The sequence below is a fragment of the Vicugna pacos genome, chromosome 8, assembly GCF_048564905.1.
Source record: "Vicugna pacos chromosome 8, VicPac4, whole genome shotgun sequence".
Classification (NCBI taxonomy): Eukaryota; Metazoa; Chordata; class Mammalia; order Artiodactyla; family Camelidae; genus Vicugna; species Vicugna pacos.
Window position 1 is genome coordinate 78,877,934 of NC_132994.1, and position 18,796 is coordinate 78,896,729.

At 59.7% G+C, this 18,796-nt stretch overlaps 1 long non-coding RNA gene across 1 annotated transcript; it reads right to left on the reverse strand.

Moving 5' to 3' along the window:
* Positions 1 to 11,354: 11,354 nt before the first annotated feature.
* Positions 11,355 to 18,012, reverse strand: LOC140697801 (uncharacterized). The gene is made up of 2 exons (XR_012075149.1): positions 13,328 to 18,012; positions 11,355 to 12,116 (listed from the first exon to the last, which is right to left on the reverse strand). It is a non-coding gene; the product is annotated as an uncharacterized lncRNA (long non-coding RNA).
* Positions 18,013 to 18,796: the final 784 nt, after the last annotated feature.

Genomic DNA, 18,796 nt, shown 5'->3' on the forward strand with positions numbered 1-18,796 from the left:
AGGGGTGACTCAGCACCCTGACCACACACCAGGGGTGACTCAGCACCCTGACCAGACACCAGGGGTAACTCAGCGTCCTGACCAGAGCACCAGGGGTAACTCAGCACCCTGACCAGACACCAGGGGTAACTCAGCACCCTGACCAGACAACAGGGGTAACTCAGCGTCCTGACTAGACACCAGGGGTAAATCAGCGTCCTGACCAGAGCACCAGGGGTAACTCAGCACCCTGACTAGATACCAGGGGTAACTCAGCACCCTGACCAGAGCACCAGGGGTAACTCAGCACCCTGACCAGACACCAGGGGTAACTCAGCACCCTGACCAGAGCACCAGGGGTAACTCAGCACCCTGACCAGAGCACCATGGGTAACTCAGAACCCTGACCAGAGCACCACGGGTGGCTCAGCACCCTGACCACACACCAGGGGTGACTCAGCACCCTGACCAGAGCACCAGGGGTAACTCAGAACCCTGACCAGAGCACCAGGGGTGACTCAGCACCCTGACCACACACCAGGGGTGACTCAGCACCCGGACCACACACCAGGGGTAATTCAGCACCCTGACCAGAGCACCAGGGGTAAGTCAGCGTCCTCACCAGAGCACCAGGGGTAACTCAGCACCCTGACCAGACACCAGGGGTAACTCAGCGTCCTGACCAGACACCAGGGGTAACTCAGCGTCCTGACCAGAGTACCAGGGGTAACTCAGCGTCCTGACCAGACACCAGGGGTAACTCAGCGTCCTGACCAGACACCAGGGGTAACTCAGAACCCTGACCTGAGCACTAGGGGTGCCTCAGCACCCTGACCAGAGCACCAGGGGTGACTCAGCACCCTCACCACACACCAGGGGTGACTCAGCACCCTGACCAGAGCACCAGGGGTAACTCAGCACCCTGACCACACACCAGGGTTGACTCAGCACCCTGACCAGAGCACCAGGGGTAACTCAGCGTCCTGACCAGACACCAGGAGTAACTCAGCACACTGACCAGACACCAGGGGTAACTCAGCGTCCTGACCAGACACCAGGGGTAACTCAGCGTCCTGACCAGACACCAGGGGTAACTCAGAACCCTGACCAGAGCACCAGGGGTGACTCAGCACCCTGACCAGAGCACCAGGGGTGACTCAGCACCCTGACCACACACCAGGGGTGACTCAGCACCCTGACCAGAGCACCACGGGTGACTCAGCACCCTGACCACACACCAGGGGTAACTCAGCACCCTGACCAGACACCAGGGGTAACTCAGCGTCCTGACCAGACACCAGGGGTAACTCAGAACCCTGACCAGAGCACCAGGGGTGACTCAGCACCCTGACCAGAGCACCAAGGGTGACTCAGCACCCTGACCAGAGCACCAGGGGTGACTCAGCACCCTGACCACACACCAGGGGTCACTCAGCACCCTGACCACACACCAGGGGTGACTCAGCACCCTGACCACACACCAGGGGTGACTCAGCACCCTGACAACATACCAGGGGTGACTCACCACCCTGACCAGAGCACCAGGGGTGACTCAGCGTCCTGACCAGACACCAGGGGTAACTCAGCACCCTGACCAGACACCAGGGGTAACTCAGCGTCCTGACCAGACACCAGGGGTAACTCAGCGTCCTGACCAGACACCAGGGGTAACTCAGCACCCTGACCACACACCAGGGGTAACTCAGCACCCTGACAAGACACCAGGGGTAACTCAGCGTCCTGACCAGACACCAGGGGTAACTCAGCGTCCTGACCACACACCAGGGGTAATTCAGCACCCTGAACAGAGCACCAGGGGTGACTCAGCACCCTGACCAGACACCAGGGGTGACTCAGCACCCTGACCAGAGCACCAGGGGTAACTCAGCACCCTGACCAGAGCACCATGGGTAACTCAGAACCCTGACCAGAGCACCACCGGTGGCTCAGCACCCTGACCACACACCAGGGGTGACTCAGCACCCTGACCAGAGCACCAGGGGTGACTCAGAACCCTGACCAGAGCACCAGGGGTGACTCAGCACCCTGACCACACACCAGGGGTAATTCAGCACCCTGACCAGAGCACCAGGGGTAACTCAGCGTCCTGACCAGAGCACCAGGGGTAACTCAGCACCCTGACCAGACACCAGGGGTAACTCAGCGTCCTGACCAGAGCACCAGGGGTAACTCAGCGTCCTGACCAGACACCAGGGGTAACTCAGCACCCTGACCAGACACCAGGGGTAACTCAGCGTCCTGACCAGAGCACCAGGGGTAACTCAGCGTCCTGACCAGACACCAGGGGTAACTCAGCGTCCTGACCAGAGCACCAGGGGTAACTCAGCGTCCTGACCAGACACCAGGGGTAACTCAGCGTCCTGACCAGACACCAGGGGTAACTCAGCGTCCTGACCAGAGCACCAGGGTAACTCAGCGTGCTGACCCGACACCGGGGGTAACTCAGCGTCCTGACCACACACCGGGGGTAATTCAGCACCCTGAACAGAGCACCAGGGGTGACTCAGAACCCTGACCAGAGCACCAGGGGTGACTCAGCACCCTGACCACACACCAGGGGTGACTCAGCACCCTGACCAGAGCACCAGGCGTGACTCAGAACCCTGACCAGAGCACCAGGGGTGACTCAGCACCCTGACAACACACCAGGGGTAATTCAGCACCCTGACCAGAGCACCAGGGGTGACTCAGCGTCCTGACCAGACACCAGGGGTAACTCAGCGTCCTGACCAGAGCACCAGGGGTAACTCAGCGTCCTGACCAGACACCAGGGGTAACTCAGCGTCCTGACCAGACACCAGGGGTAACTCAGCACCCTGACCAGACACCAGGGGTAACTCAGCACCCTGACCAGACACCAGGGGTAACTCAGCACCCTGACCAGACACCAGGGGTAACTCAGCGTCCTGACCAGAGCACCAGGGGTAACTCAGCGTGCTGACCCGACACCGGGGGTAACTCAGCGTCCTGACCAGAGCACCAGGGGTGACTCAGCACCCTGACCACACACCAGGGGTGACTCAGCACCCTGACCAGAGCACCAGGCGTAACTCAGAACCCTGACCAGAGCATCAGGGGTGACTCAGCACCCTGACCAGACACCAGGGGTAACTCAGTGTCCTGACCAGACACCAGGGTTCACTCAGCGTCCTGACCAGACACCAGGGGTAACTCAGCGTCCTGACCTGACACCAGGGGTAACTCAGCACCCTGACCAGACACCAGGGGTAACTCAGTGTCCTGACCAGAGCACCAGGGGTGACTCAGCACCCTGACCACACACCAGGGGTAATTCAGGGTCCTGACCAGAGCACCAGGGGTAACTCAGCGTCCTGACCAGACACCAGGGGTGACCTAGCACCCTGACCAGACACCAGGGGTAACTCAGCACCCTGACCAGAGCACCAGGGGTAACTCAGCACCCTGACCAGACACCAGGGGTAACTCAGCACCCTGACCAGACACCAGGGGTAACTCAGCGTCCTGACCAGAGCACCAGGGGTAACTCAGCACCCTGACCAGACACCAGGGGTAACTCAGCACCCTGACCAGACACCAGGGGTAACTCAGCGTCCTGACCAGAGCACCAGGGGTAACTCAGCACCCTGACCAGACACCAGGGGTAACTCAGCACCCTGACCAGACACCAGGGGTAACTGAGCGTCCTGACCAGACACCAGGGGTAACTCAGCGTCCTGACCACATACCAGGGGTAATTCAGCACCCTGAACAGAGCACCAGGGGTGACTCAGCACCCTGACCAGAGCACCAGGAGTGACTCAGCACCCTGACCACACACCAGGGGTGACTCAGCACCCTGACCAGAGCACCAGGCGTAACTCAGAACCCTGACCAGAGCACCAGGGGTGACTCAGCACCCTGACAACACACCAGGGTTGACTCAGCGTCCTGACCAGACACCAGGGGTAACTCAGCGTCCTGACCAGAGACCAGGGGTAACTCAGCACCCTGACCACACACCCGGGGTAACTCAGCACACTGACCAGACACCAGGGGTCACTCAGCGTCCTGACCAGACACCAGGGGTAACTCAGCGACCTGACCTGACACCAGGGGTAACTCAGCACCCGGACCACTCATCAGGGGTAACTCAGCACCCTGACCAGACACCAGGGGTAACTCAGCACCCTGACCAGACACCAGGGGTAACTCAGCGTCCTGACCAGACACCAGGGGTAACTCAGCGTCCTGACCAGAGCACCAGGGGTAACTCAGCACCCTGACCAGACACCAGGGGTAACTCAGCACCCTGACCAGACACCAGGGGTAACTCAGCACCCGGACCACTCATCAGGGGTAACTCAGCACCCTGACCAGACACCAGGGGTAACTCAGCACCCTGACCAGACACCAGGGGTAACTCAGCGTCCTGACCAGACACCAGGGGTAACTCAGCGTCCTGACCACACACCAGGGGTAATTCAGCACCCTGAACAGAGCACCAGGGGTGACTCAGCACCCTGACCAGAGCACCAGGGGTGACTCAGCACCCTGACCACACACCAGGGGTGACTCAGCACCCTGACCAGAGCACCAGGCGTAACTCAGAACCCTGACCAGAGCACCAGGGGTGACTCAGCACCCTGACAACACACCAGGGTTGACTCAGCGTCCTGACCAGACACCAGGGGTAACTCAGCGTCCTGACCAGAGACCAGGGGTAACTCAGCACCCTGACCACACACCCGGGGTAACTCAGCACACTGACCAGACACCAGGGGTCACTCAGCGTCCTGACCAGACACCAGGGGTAACTCAGCGTCCTGACCTGACACCAGGGGTAACTCAGCACCCTGACCAGACACCAGGGGTAACTCATCGTCCTGACCAAAGCACCAAATAGTTTATCCATCACAAAGGTGACCCATCACTAAGGGGTCACAGATGTAGCACTGTGAGAACCTGTGTCATTCATTGGTTCTCCTGGCAGGGACCTGCTGTTGTGTGAGGGAAGTGGTGTCCAACCGGATCCAGCACTCAGGGCCCGTCCTCCCCTGAAGGGGACGTAACAGAGGGCCTGCTCCTGCCCTGAATCAGCCATGCCTGTTTCTCGGGGGAGTCGTGGCACTGTGCCCGGGAGGGTGGGCTGCCTGACCCCAGGTTGCCCCAGGGCATTAGCTAGGAGAAGGGTACCCTGCACACACTTCCGTCCTCTGCTTTCCAAAAGCCATGACTCCAGCTTATTTGGGGCAGAGCCAAAATACCCAGTTTTCCTCCAGAGCAACCGAGAGGCCTGAGGGAGGGAAAACGGACCAGGTGAGGACCACGAACGGAAAGCAAAGTCTGAGAAGGAGCCCTGCAGACGCAGCAGACGGGCCTGGGCTCCGGGCAGCTCTGGGCACAGGAAAGGCTTGGGCAAGCGGAGCAGGGGCCTCACTGAGGCCGCAAGGCCGGGCAAGGGGACACGGGCTGAGCCACGGCACTCACATTTCCGTGTCGAGGTGAGCCCCTGGCGGGGGAGCCTCCCTAGAGCCCCCACCTCCCGGTGTCGTAGGACTCGTCTCCCAGACCCGGGTTGGACCCCAGCCCAGCTGACAGTGTTCAGTGACAGAACCAGGGTGCAGGTGCCCTGCTGCAGAGGCGAGCAGTGAAACTGCTGAGAGGCCCGGCCATCACCAGAGCAGTGCCGGGCTGTGAACACCGGGTCCCCCAGGTCCCAGAAGCAGTGAGAGGGCCTGGAGAGCTCCATGCACCCACCCCTCCACTCACAGTGGGCTGACTCTGAGCTGCTCTGACACCTGCACCGAAGGCCAGGGCTCACAGAGGACGGAGAAGTTCAGACACAGGCCCAGCTCCTGAAGCTTCCCCAGGGCCGGAGGTGTGGGCACCACCGTGGCATCCAGACTCTCACCTGGCGGAGTCAGGTGGACCAGTGCTCGCTCGGAAGCCCCATGCAGCCCTCAGCGGCCGCTCTGGGCCCAGGGCCCTGGGCCCCGGCTCCCATGGCCTCTGTCTGTCTCGGCTTAGATGGTAGAGCTTCTGTTCTCTGGGAGCCGTGACTTCTCCACGTGCTCTGGGCCTCACGTCTGCTAAAGAGCTGCAGACAGACTTGGGCCCTCGTGCTGGGGAGAGCAGGGAGGAGTGGGACTGTGGGTGCAAACCCTCTGCTCATCCGGCCCAGCCTCCTCCTTGGCAAAGGCAGCCCCCCGCCCCCTCTCCGCTGCTCCTTCCCCTCCTTCAGGGGAAACAGAAACAGCCAAGGCCCCCCTGCTCACAGCAAGGTCAGCCTGGAGTCCCCTCTGGGCAGTCTCAGGCATATGCAGTCCTTCAGGCCGGAGTCTGGAGGCCCAGCCTCCCCAGTGGCCACGAGGGCAAGGTCGCCTCCCCCCTTACGGCCACTTCCCCCACAGGCACTGGTTTGACTCTCGAACTGCTTTTGTGCTGAGCGTTCACTGCCCAATTTCCCAATTCTTCTCTAAAGATTAAACATAAAGTGCTCTACTATTTCCTGGTATTTTCCCCAGGGGAAGAAAAAAATCATTGAAAGCCGCACAACAGTTGCAAACGAGCGATTCTACGGTACCAGAGACTGACGGCCGGCCCCCACGGTCTCTCACAAACCCGTCACTGCAGTCACTGCCCGTCTCCCTGCTCCTCTGCTCCGCAGCGTCCAGGGAGCGTCCGGCCGGGGCTGCACGAGGGCTCCCTCCCGCCCCGGGCCTTGGAAGACGTGCAGCCTGTCCTTTGGGTTCCCATCCCCCCTCCCGGGGACAGTCTCATCCCTGCAAAACATCCCCAAGCCCAGCTTTCAGCTAAGTAGTTCGCCCCACAGCCTCCATCGGAAACACACCAGCTGACTCAGAATCAAACAGGCCTTTCTTCCTCTCTCTCAGGATGTGAAGCTCCTTAATCTTTCCCTGGCAAGGTCTCCCCGCTATGAAATATTCATTGCCTGGAAGCACTCCCCTCCCTGGAGGGCAGCCGGCCTCCCCCACCCAGAGATGAGCCATGGGGAAGGGGCAGGGGCTGTGTTTGTTTGGGGGCTGGTGCCTTACTTGCTAGTGGGGGCCGGGCCCTCCCCTGGGGCCTCAGCTGCCCTCTGTCTGCACAGGCAGCCAGATGAGTCATGGTTACATGAATATTTTAAGGAGGTCGTTTCGATGTTGGTGGAAGGATTGCAGCTGTAATGCAGTCCACACCATCACGATTGCTTCCTGGGAACCTGGGGGAGGTGGCAGCTGTGGGGCCAGGACCAGAGGGGAGGAGGGACGGGGGACGGGTGGGGGTCAGGCTCAGCTGGGGTCTGGAGGTGGAAGCCACGGCAGGCTCTCAGAGGGGCACGCGGCCCCCCCCTCCAAGCCCAGGAAGTCAACTGTCAGTGCTTTAGAAATAAGTGTTTAAAAGGGAGAGGGGAGGACCAGCGTTCAAACCAGCCTCTTCCGAAGTTCAGAGACCTGGGTTCAAGGAGTTTCCATCTCCTCCACCCTCCAGTTCCCTCCCTCTTCCTGGCACTTCTCAGTTTCTGTTTCAGCTGTCCCCACATCCACCGTGGGAAGGTCGGGCTCCTCTCTTCCCACCCGACTCGCAGACCAGATGGGTCCGATGGGTCCAATCGGACGCGGCCTCAGGCCTGCTGCCCAGGCTGGGCCAGGGCCTCTGCCCACAGCACGCCCACCCTTCTCCCTCAGCTCAGCCCAACCCCTGTGTGGGGCCAGGTCGAGCCAGAGACAAAACCAGAGTGTTCCCAGGCGGCCAGCACTGCCCGGTTTCCTGCAGTGGGAGGCAGTGCACCCTGAACGGTGTCTTATGACATCCAGACGTTCTCGTGAGCCTGAGGAACGGATGAGCCTTTGAGACACCAGTCACATTGTGAAGACCCTCGTGAGCACCCGGACCACCCTTGGCTCACAGGGTCATTTGTCCATCTCAAAACCAATAGCCGGCCCGAATGTCTGTCTGGGCGGCTGTAACAAGACCGACAGGGTGGAAGCGAGTTGCCCACCCTTCTGTGCCAGGGAGGGCCTGCCCCTGAAGACTCTGGGGGGGAGCCTCTCCTCGCCTCGCAGACCATGCCCCTGGCCTCCACGTCGTCCTCCTCTGTGCCCAAACTTCCCTTCGGTAAGGACAACGGCCACCGAGTTAGGGCCCATTGACTCCGGTGCGACCTACCTTAGCTGACCACAACTGCAAGGACCCTCATTCAAATAAGGTCACACGAAGTGCAAGGGGTTAAAACCCCAACACGTGAGCGCGGCCAGGGACAGACCCCGGGTGCGTCGCTCAGCTGGGATGCCGTTTTCTGAGGGCAGAAAACCGGGCTGGGGTCGGAACCGCACTGGGCCCCACGGCACCTCGACCCCAGGCAGTACCAACACCTTCTCAGCAGATGAATGGACGAGCTATAAACTGGTTTCTGACGTCTAAGGAGTGGGGACAGCTCTTCCGCTGACGCCAGGGGCTCCCACACCTGCGGTCTCAAAGGCTGGTCTCCAAGGCTGGTCTCCATCAGCCCCAGCCTGGGTGGAGGCTCCCACCCTGACAGCACGGCTGGGAGGGGTCCAGCACACCCTCATGAGCCCTGGGTCTGAGCAAAGGCACAGCGGGCTCCCTCTGGCTGCGCGCGGTCCCCCTGCCCGTCTGTGCACAGCCCTAGCCCTGTCCAGCCCCAGCCCTGTCCAGCCCCAGCAGAGGCAGCCCGCCTCCACCTGACACCTGTGCTGGCTTCCCAGTTTGTCTCAGATCACAGGGCAGGGGCCAGGAGACCGGGGGGGAGTGCCCGTCCCCACGGAGGGCACCCCGCCCGCTCCCTCAGGGAGCAGTGCCAGCTACCCCCATGCTGGGGGCCCGCCTGGGCAGCGTTCATGTGTAGAGACACAGCCCGTGAGCAAACACACTTAGGTGGGCAACGATGCCTGTGGCAGAGAAAGGGGCTGGACTGAGGCTCTCCGGCGGGTGTCAGGGGCCTCTCTGAAAGGGACGCTTGAGGGGGTGAGTGATGTGAGGGGCCAGCCCCAGCCGAGGCCCAGGGAGAGAACAGGGAGTAAGAGGAGAGCCCTCGGTCGGGGCACAAGACCACAGAGGGTTCCGAGGTGGAACCACCACCTCTGAGAAGTCATCGCCTGCTCTGCGAGGGCCGGGCGGGGCACAGCGGCAGGGAGGCCGCAGGACACCTTTGCAGCGACGCAGAGCACTTGCGGTGCACGGTCCAGACCCTCCTGGCCGTGGAGGAGGAGGAACTGGGATCCAGTCCTGCTCAGAAGACACAATCAGGCTTTGTGGGCGATGTTTACACAGGAAATGCGAAGCACCTCAAGCCCCCAGCTCCAGCAGTAGGGCTGCTGGCGTGAGGAGGACACACGGGAAGCGGCTTTGGGAATGCGGGGCGAGACTGCGGGGCACCGCAGGGCCAGCAGCCTGTCAGGCGCCCACTGCAGACGCTGGGCAGGCTCCAGGCGGGTGTCCTGGGCTGGGAGGCAGATTTGGTGGTCATCAGACTAGGCGGCTTTGAGACCCCCAGGAACGGGCCCCGATGAGGGGGGGAAGACGTCTCAGGGTGAGCCCCAGAGGGCAGAGGAGGCGATCTCAGCAGCCCTGGGGCCTCCCTGAGCTGGGGAGACCCTGGGGCCGGACTGCCTGTGCTAAGGCCAGCAGGGCAGCGTGGGGCCCGGCAGCTGGTCCAGCCGTGCAGGAGGGCCGTGGGCGGGCAGTGGGCTCTGGCCTAAGCCCTGTGGCGCCCCTGACTGGACTGGTGATGGAGGGGCAGGCCTCTGCGACTCATTTCAGCAGGACCTGTGTCAGGTGTCTGCGCCAAGACACGCTGGCCAAGACGCTTCTGTGTGGAGGGCCCCCTGTCTTCCTCTGCTCTCTGTGCAGGTAACACCCGCCACCCTTGTAACTGAGAACAAGCCTGCCTGCCAGCTTCGTGGCTAGTCCCACCCGCGCCCACCTCCTGGTTCCCGGGCCTCACCTCCTCCCAGACCCGTCCGCGCTGTGGGCGCAGGGCACACACCTTCGCTCAAAGGAACTTTGCCGTCAGGACCCCATGTGACGAGGCCATGGCAGTGACGGACCCCTGCCCCCAGAGTCTGGTTGCAGAGGCAAAGACAAACCTAACAAGCCAGAGAGGGCCGCTCCTCAGGGGCCCGGCAAGTCCGGATGCCCTGGATTTGGGGTGGGATTTCCAGGTAAACAGTGGACGCTCTGCTGGGCATCACGCCAGTGCCTGGCTAGTCCAGATGGGGTTGTGAGTGAGAAGCTCAGAGTCCTGGGGACCCACAGGCAGGGGCACTGCCGTCCACGGGCTCAGGAGCAGACAGGTCGAAGGAGGACAGGATGCTGGCAGATGCCGCCTGGATCCTGATGCCACCAAAACTCTGTCTGTGGACCTCTGGGAGTCTCAGGATGCTGCATGGCCTCTCGTCCCGTCAGCAAGCAAACCCCACCTCCATCTTGGCAGCCTGCCCGTGGCTGCGCAGCTGCGGCCTCTGGGGATGGGGCCAGCACGCTCACCCCTCCATAAGTCGTTTCGGCCTCCTGCTCCGAATGACAAAGTCCTCTCAGTAACAATCATGAGCTAAAACAAACAGTGTAACAGTGGGCAGAAAGGAACCACAGGCAGAAGCCTTCTATCACTAAACTTCGGACAGAGACCCACACCAGCGACACAAAACAAAAAAACTGACAGAAAGCAAAACAGATGTTGCGTCGCCAAGGAAGGAAGAGCCACAGGTGAGCGCTGCTTGATTACACGACCGTCCCTTTTGACCACAGTGGGAGCTGGCCGTGCGCACGGTGTCCGCTGATTCAACCCCACGGGGCCACGTTCCAGAGACGCCGGCACGACCGGGCGCCCCGCTCCGAGCGCTGTCACCGTTCATCTTGAACGTGGAGCTGTGCTTTTAGAACTGCCGGCCCATGGCGACGGGAAAAGGGGGCCATGTTTTCTCTGGCTTGATTGTTTTTAAATCCTCTCTAGAAAGGGCCCCACTCCCCACACCGAGGATGTCAGGGCCACTCGTCAAGGAAGAACATTCCTCACAAAAGCCAGAGCTTCGGCCCGACCGCCACTTACACTGAAGCCTGTCCAACCTCGAGGAGGGTCTGGTCCTGTCGGGGCCGGGGCACTGCCCGCAGCCCAGGCCATCTAGCCAAGCTCCTGTCGCCTCCAAGTGGGTCCAGCACTCGTGGCCGGTCCATGCCGTGAGCCCTGCAGGCCAGAACAACCCGGAAAAGCTCCAAGCTCCAGGAGTCTCAGCTAAGGCCCCACTGTCGGCCCTGCCCCCCAGCCCCCATGGTCAGGACGAGCCAGAAAGCCCGCTGCCCAGACCTCCACCAGCGTCCCTGGGGACTCAGCCTGAGGCAGCTCTCAAACTGCAAAATACCACATCAGAACAGAAGGTGCAGGATTTGTCATCAAAATGAAACCACGAGTATCTCCATTTATCAAAACACTGGAGCCATCTCAGGAACACACCACTGTGGGAGCCATGCCCACCTCTTTAGGCCAGCCAGGCGATGAGGACACGTGGGGCTCCAGACACGAGGGAGGTCTGCAGGACCAGTGTGGGTGGGGGCAGCTCCCACCAGACTGGCAGGATGCTGGGACAGGGCCGGACAGCTGAAGGTCACAGGGAACGGGGAGGAGGGCTCCAAGTCAGCCCTGGGCCCCAGCAGCAGCTGCCACAGGGCGAGAGAGGGGTCTCCAGGCAGGTGAGCAGCAACCCCCCGCCCCTGCCTGGGCCCGGGCCCCACTTAGAGGCACTGAGGTGAGCGACAGCTACTCACCCACAGTGCTCAGACCACGCCAGAGGCTCACAAGATGGTCACAGGTGGGGGCACCTGGTCAGAGGTGGCCACAGGTGGGGGCACCTGGCCAGAGGTGGCCACAGGCGGGGGCACCTGGCCTCGTTATCCAAAGGCGGTGGGACTGACTGCAAAGGAACATGCTTGTCAGGAAGTTGGCTCTTCCTGTGACAAGGACTCAGAGGTGCGGAGGGCTCCCCACAGAGTTTGTGTCCATGCCATCTGGTGTGTAGCTGTCCTGCTGAAGCGAGGTGGCCTGTGGACTCAGAAAGGATAAGGAACTCAGGCCAGTGGTATACAGTGGTGTTTCCAGGAGGGCTGAGAGTCCCCGCAGGGCCGTCCAAAGGGAATTGCTGTTGAAAACACGAAGATTTAGTAAAACTACTTTTCCTCTCCCCAGCCACGCAGCAGGCGCAGCCTGGGGGCTCGTGGGAGGTGAGGGAGGGCTGGGCCTTGCCCCAGCTGTAAACAGCTATTACACTGATCAAAGGAGCTCTGCGCACCTAATTACAGAGCTTAAACACGAAGGAAGTGCAAGGCTTCTGCCCGCGGTGGGGATAAACTTGGAGTTAAGATAATCCATCATGACAGCGTGGGGTTTCCACGGTCAGCTCCTTGGACCTCCTGTTCCTCCTCCCACCGTCAGCAGGGCAGGACCAGGCGGTGGACACTCCAAATTTGGATGGCCAAATGTCTGCTGCACGAGACATCCACTTTGCATGAGAGGAGGTGAGATTTTTCAAGATTCAGGCGAGAGGGACAAGCCTTAACACTTCACTGATGGAGATGCTGCCACCTGGACGAAAGGTGAAAGCAGCTGGAGCCCACGGCAGGGGAACAGAACAGCTGGGGCTGACAACTTCCCCGCCTGCACACAGCCCCGTCCCAGGAAGGACCTCAGCCTGGGGTGCCTTCCAAGCCCACCTACTGAGGAGCAAGCACCACGGAGCTGAGGGAGAACGGAAGGCCCAGCAACATCCCCTGGACCTACCAGCATGTCTACCATGTGTCCACTCCCAAGAGCTGCTTCCGGCCAGGGGCTGAACCACGGGGCAGCGCAGGCCCCTCTAGCCTCCATGCAGTTCCTCCCTCTTGCCACCTTGACCCAAGGATTCCTCATCAGCCTGGCCAAACTTTCCTGAGCTGCTCTGCAGTCTGAGGTGCCCTGCTTCCTGCCTTCTCCCCCAGGAACAGACCTGCGTCCCAAGCCCGCGGCCCTCCCTGCCTCCTGACCTGCTCCCTGGACCTGTCCTTCACAGGCCCCATCCCCGTGGCTCTCCCATGTGTCCAGTCCACCCACCGCCTGCCTCCTGGGGGCCCCGCACTGGCTCGGCGGCATCTCAGCAAGCCTTTCTCGCTCTTGTGTCTGCACCCTGCCGACTGTGGGACGGAGTCGGAATCCGCCGTGCACGTTAGCCATGGAGAACCTGACACCAGGCAAGGAAGGTGGCCGAGGCCACTAGCATGGGGTTCCAGAGCCTGGTTGTTACAAGGGTGGAGCTGTGTAAGCCAGGGTTCTTGGAAGAAATGGAACTTGCCCAGGGGTGAGTGTTACGAGACTTACTTAAAAGAATCGGCTGAGGCGGTCATGGGGCTGACAGGTCTGAATTTCACAGAATTCTGGCTGGAGGCTCAGGCAGGATTTCCATGTTGCAGTCTTGAGGTAGAATTGCTTCTTTCCTGGGAAAAAAAAGTTCCCTCTACTGTCTTCAACTGCTTAAATATGGCCCACCCGCATTATGGCAGGTCATCTGCTTCACTCAAATTGGACTGACTCAAATGTTAAGCTCACCTAAAAACACCTCCGCGGCAACTCGACTGGTGTTTGACCAAACACTGGGCACCAAGCCAGGTGGACGCATAAACCAACCAACCCTGGGAACTTCAGTCGCTTACTCGGGCCAGCGTTGCCGGGAGCATGTCCGGAGAAGCCACAGGCTCTGCTCCTGTGAAGGCCTGGGTGTTGAAAAGCCCCTGTCCAGTGATGCTCTCAGCTCAGAAAACTCTGCTCAGAAGCCTGTGGTGCAGGCCCTGGTCCCTGCTCTCTAGGAAGAGTTGGGGCAGAACTCATGGCCCCTCTCATCACAAGCTGCACAGAGACACGGTTCCAAGGCAAACCGAGGTTAAGGCGCTCCAGGGGCTGGGCCCATCTCGTTGCCACCCTGCTGCCTGGGAACCCGGAGGCCTGGGCTTCACCCTGAGCCCCTGCTGTCCCCAGGGTGTCTGACCGTGGCTGAGCCACAGTCTGTCACCATGAGGGCCTCCAGCTCTGACACCCGCTGGTCTGCGGGCACGCGTGCTACGCCGAGCTACACCTTGGAAAGGACAGGAGGCCTTAGGAGAAGCTTTTCCAGCGACAGATCATGCTACTCCCTGGTGACGTCCTCTCCAGGGCTTTGTACCCCTCTGAGCAGAAAATCCCCAGCCTCCAGCTGACCACGAGGTGCGTCCCACCTTCTCCAAGCCCCTACCTTGTGCTCGTTCTCCTCCTGGCAGACGCACTGACCGTCCTCCGTCCTCCAGCGCCAGGTCTCCCACCCCCCTGCATTTATACACGCTGCCCCGCGCCTCCCTGGCTTAGCAGGGCTGGTGCCTCTGCGGGTGTCCATGACTGCTGCCTGCTTTGTTTCTTATCAGCACCTCATCCATAGCCCCCTGGCTTTTATTGTCCTCTTGGGTCTGTGGCTCCTGTGCTGTCCCCTTGCTGGGCATGCCGCCCCAGGGCCAGGCTGCTCCGCGGGCGCTCAGGGCATCCCCAGAGATTGGGGCCTGAGCAGCCCCCACATCACACCACAACTGGCTTCTCTCGGGCTCAGCCTGGGGCTGACTGAGGTCTCCTCACTCAGTGGGCACCTGCCCGGGACCCACACCTTCACAGGGTGCGAGGAGGAAGGACAGGGACCAAGGCCTGGGCCCAGGGTTGCGGCTGCTGTGTGGCCGCCGGCTGGTCGCCAGGCCTCTCTGGGCCAGTTGATTCTTCTCTGCAGAGGGCAGCGAGATGGCAGTGAGGCCGGAGTCTAAGGTCCCGCAGCTCAGAACCGCGTGTTCGCAGGCTTTGCTCCTGGAGGGGACCCTTGTATGGCGGTACAGTTGCTGTCTGGACACGGGATTGGCACCTGGCTCTGTGCCCATCGGGCTGCCTCAGGCAAGGGGACGCCTTCCTGGGAAAGTGCCTGTGTTTCAGCCGCGGTCAGCCCTGTTAGGGAGCCACCATGGTGATGGCCTGGCTGCTGAGTGCCCCTGGTGACCCCTGCCCACGCAGAAACCCAGAGACAGGAGCTGTGGGGCTTCCCTGGCTCAGCCCACAGGGCCGTTCCGTCCCATGGTCAGGGGCCTCGGGGGGCCCTGAGGAGCTCACGGGCTGTCATGTTCGTTGAGTTTGTAAGGTGAGCACTCCCTCCAGGAGGAGTCCCTGCCCGGCAGCCCCCAGGCCAGGCCGGGACATGGGCTGCTGGCAGTGCCCGCAGTGGAACCGCGTCCCTCTGGGGGCCGGCCAAGCAGGATCAGGGCCAGCCCCGCCCTGCTCTTCCCTGCAACTCCAGCATCCAACACAATAAACATTGATTTAGTGATGAATAAAGGCAAGCGTTAGTCTCTTAAATACTAATCTTCCAACTTAGCTTAAGAGCCGGGTGAAAGGCGGCGCCTGAGCGGGCGTCTTGTGATTAAGCCGCAAGTCTCTCCCAGGTGCGCCATGCTCATTCACTAAACAAATATTTGTCCTTGGCACCAGCTAAAATACTGGCACAGCGTTTCAGTCAATCATGCATTCCTAATTTTTTTAAATTGTTTTCGTTAAATCTATTAAGCAAACCAATTGCCAGAATTACTACATTAAAATGTGTAACATACAATTAAAACAAAATGTCAAGAAACGCAGCACCAGGCAGGGTTCCTCATGATGTTCTGCCGCTGTGAGTCACTGTTAGATCTTTCTTTTCCTCCAAAGGAAGCCCACCCTTCAAGGAGAAGAGACTTTACAGTCAACTTACGTAACCAAATACATGAATTTACCTCCTTCTGAGGACATCCACAAATTAACACGTGATTGGCTTTATTATCAATGCCTCTAAGAAACAATCCCATAGAAAAAGCAGAATAAGCCTCACAGTAAAGTCATTTTTAACAGATGATCTGCCCTCAGCTGCAGATCATAACCTATTAATTAGACCTTAACTGAACAGAAATGCTTCCAGTTCTAAGATGGCAAGTGAAGCACATGCTGGAGTCTCTCCTCGGATCAGGCCAGGCAGGCGCCGGGGTCCCAGCGGAAGCAGCCAGGCTGCCACCTCCTGAAGCCCCCCGCCCACCTGGCAGGGAGCTGCCAGGCCAGCCCCCGGGCAGAGCGGGGGAGGAGGCTGCAGGAGGGGAGGGCACACCTGAGAAAGCCCATCGGCAGCACGGCCTGTCCACCCCACTCACCGAGGGCGACCTCAGAATCAGCCCCACGCCACCCGTACACAAGGACACTGCCCAGAGGGAACGTTCACAAACGCGAGCAGAACTGACACCCGTGGAAACTGAGCCAGCGGCCCCGCCGTTGGGGCGTGAACTCGGGGGCGGCGGGCCCCCAACAAGAGGCGCACATGATAGAGAACCAAACAGATGCTGAAGTTAAAGCACAACTGTCGAAATTTAAAACCTCGATTTATCTTTTGAATGTCAGAGAGGACACAACGGAAGTGTGAGTAAATGAGCTGTAGAAACAGGCTGAGGGATTTTTCAGAATGTCCGAGCTCTAGAGGGTGTAAAAGCTCAAAGGCATGAAAGGAAGATGAGACTCACACGTCGCCTCGGGCTCGCAAAGGACGGGATGGAGCAGGGACGGAGAGGAACCCAGGCAAGAGCTGTCCCTTGAGGGTTTCCTGGCAGCAGAAGAAGCCCAGGCTGCAGGGCCCAACAAGCTCTGGGCAGTGCAAACAGGCTTTCGCCCGTCCCGGCCACACCAGGGAGAAGCATCAGAACACGAAATAGAAGAGCGATCCTCATTGCTACGGAGAAAGTCCAATTTCCCACAAGAAGCAGAAATCTTACAAAACTAGGTGATCATCATCCCTGGATACATGAGGGAAATGGAGCAGTGTTTTCAAAGTGCTGAAGGAAGAGAATTTTTATTCTCAAATTATGAATGTGGTCAACCTATTATCCAAAGAAGGTTAAGGAAAAGATCTTTCAGACTCACTAGGAGTGAGGAAGCTGCTGCTCACAGAGTCTCCTTCATGAGCTGCTGGAGGATGCACTCCGACAAGAAGAAAAAGTAACCCAACAAGCAATGAGATACAAAAAGTTATACTAGCAAGTAAACCAATAAACGTAGCATTGCCTAATGTGTGTTATCTTTTAAAACTTTTGAAAAATAAGTTTGCTATACAATAAGATGAGTTTTAAAACAATAATCCAAAACTAGATTCCAGGCAGCGGAGCGCGGCAGGGCCAGGGAGCGCGGGGGGCAGCCACACCGCACCACTTCTCTCACCTTCTCCCTGGGGACAGCTTAAATACTCGTTGCTTTAGAAGTTCTTAGGGAGAAGCATGCATTTATTTTACTAACATAAAGGTAAAATCCAAAAGAATAGAAATACACTGTGCCTTTTAAACCTACAGCAGAATAAAATCAAAAAGGGAATTGGATCAATGTACAAAAAGAACGGTAGAAAAAGGCAACATGGAAAAAGGCAAAGAAAGCACAGTGGCAGAAGGTGAGGAAACACTCCTCGATGTAAACAAGAAAGTGACAATCCAGACGCATACTTCCATTGTGACAAACGAAGCACAAACAGAAGAAAAAGACTGAAAACAAAGCGAGGGGGAGATGTAACCTGAACGGGACCCAGGCAGCACCATTAATATCAGGCAATGAGAAGTTAAGGTGAAAAGCATTACAAAGCAGCGAAAGGAATACTTCTGAAAGACTGGAGAAAGAGACACCAGGAGGATGCAGTCAGCGTGTTGGCCATCAGCACGGAAACATACAGTCAAACGTAAACCAGTGGCGCGGTTCCTGACCAAGGCAGCGAGCGTCCCTGGGGAGGGGCAACAGGCGTCCCCCCAGGCTGAGCCAACCAGAGGAGACGAAGGGGAAGATGCCAGTTCTCAGCCACCTGACTGAACAGCTACCCACAGGGACCCCGAGCGTGCAGACAGGGAACCTTCTCGAGGACACACGACACTCACAGACTGAGTGCCGTGGGCCACACAGTCCGTGTCATAAATCCGTGCCCTCTGACCTCCAGGCACTGACCCTGAAAATCTCCAGCAGAAAGACATCTTCAAGTGCAGCTTGTCCCAGAGCCTCAGGCCATGGGTTAGCGTGGCTCCAAAGTAAATCTTAAGCCTTTTGAAGTGGCACAGCAGCCCCTGGCCCTGCCCTCCAGCTGGGCTCCCAGCCCTGAGATGCATTTGGGTCAGAACCTACGGATGGAGGGAGAGGGCGGGTGAAGGCCCAGCAGAGCCAGGCCGGCCACAGCCACTCAGGAGCCCGCCTGCCCCAAGTGTCCGGGAGGCCAGAGGCTGGGCCCACCAGGCCACCTGGACCAGCTGCGGGTGAGGCCTGGGGAGAGCATGTCCGCTGAGGCAGCCTTGGCCACTGGTGTTGCCCCAGCGAGGCCTGCGGGTGGAGGGACTGGGCAGGGCCTCTCCAAGCCCACCCAAAGGTGGTCCCTCTCTCAGCCTGCGGCCCCCTAGGAGTCCTGGGCACCAGACTATGAGGCAGGGGGAGACGCAGACCCCGGCTTTACAGGCAGCTCTGCGGGAGATGCTGGTCCCACAGTCAGAGCCCCTCCAGGGACGCACTCTTGCCCAGAGATGAGCAGAGCCTCCGTGTGGTGTCAGCCTCCCCTGGGGCCTTTCCCCTCTTAGGCAGCCTGCCCCCAGTGACTGAGAGGGAGGGGACAACGGCTCGGCTGTTTGGTGCAAACATGCAGAAGCACAACTTCCTTGGGTGTCTGGGGGCACCCTGTGGGTCCACAGCAGCTGGACGCACGTGCTTCTCAGACCGGCTAGAGTGACGTCCTGTGATCCGACTTCCCTTAGA